The following is a 1,006-nucleotide window of genomic DNA, read 5'->3' as shown; positions in this document are numbered from 1 at the left end:
AGTCAGCAGCAAGTATTTGAGAAGCAGTTGTGGACATATTTTGCCCAGAATGTATTGCTACAGGTCAATGCAATGTGGATTTGTTTAGTTTAAAGATTGAATGGGCTACTCAATCTTCATAGCTGCCTTAAAACAAGCAAAAAGAGTGTCCTTTAAGTTTAGTTTCTGGAAAATATGAGTGATATGGCAACAGTAGAGAGCAATTGTTCCCAATGAATGCTCCAATGACATTTACACACTACATGAATGATAAATAAATCAACAGGTTATTCCAAATTTTATTTTTCATTCCAAATTCAAATAAATTTTCCACAATATTTTTATGAATAACTGAATACCTTTAAGTGGATTGGTGCAAATAATAATTGGTTGATTAGGCATTCTGCCCTATATAATTTCATATAAATTCAGAAATAATCCCATTTTAGTATACAAATGTAGGCCATTGTTATATGATAATAAGAGACTCCTTATCTTTTTCTTCTTATCAATTGTCCCTTGGTGTTTAGTTCAGACTTTAGAAGAATGATGTAGCATTTGGGTGAAAAGATACAACCCAATAACCCAGCACTGGAAGCTAAGATGGAGAAGATCTCCACAGCTACCATATACTTTCCTTTGGTGCTCAAATAGGTTGGAACAAAAGACAACCAAACACTACAAAACACCAACATGCTAAAAGTAATAAACTTAGCTTCATTGAAAGTATCTGGCAACTTCCTGGCTAGGAAAGCCACTGTAAAGCTAATAAAGGATAGGAATCCCATGTAACCCAAGACAAGATAAAACAGAATGGTGGTTCCTTCGTTACATTCTACTACAATTTCTCCAGGGATTGAGTACATATCTAAATTTGGGAATGGAGGTGAGGTTGTCACCCACACAATACAAGTAACTACTTGAACCAGAGAGCAGGAAATAACAATAGAGCTTGACACTCTTTTTCCCATATATGTCCTCATCTTGGATCCTGGTTTGGTGGCCATAAATGCTACCACCACAGTGA

The sequence above is a fragment of the Protobothrops mucrosquamatus genome, unplaced genomic scaffold (genome assembly GCF_001527695.2).
Source record: "Protobothrops mucrosquamatus isolate PMUCROS unplaced genomic scaffold, P.Mucros_1.0 scaffold5403, whole genome shotgun sequence".
Classification (NCBI taxonomy): Eukaryota; Metazoa; Chordata; class Lepidosauria; order Squamata; family Viperidae; genus Protobothrops; species Protobothrops mucrosquamatus.
The sequence above is the reverse complement of the archived record's forward strand: the minus strand, read 5'-3'. Positions refer to the sequence as shown.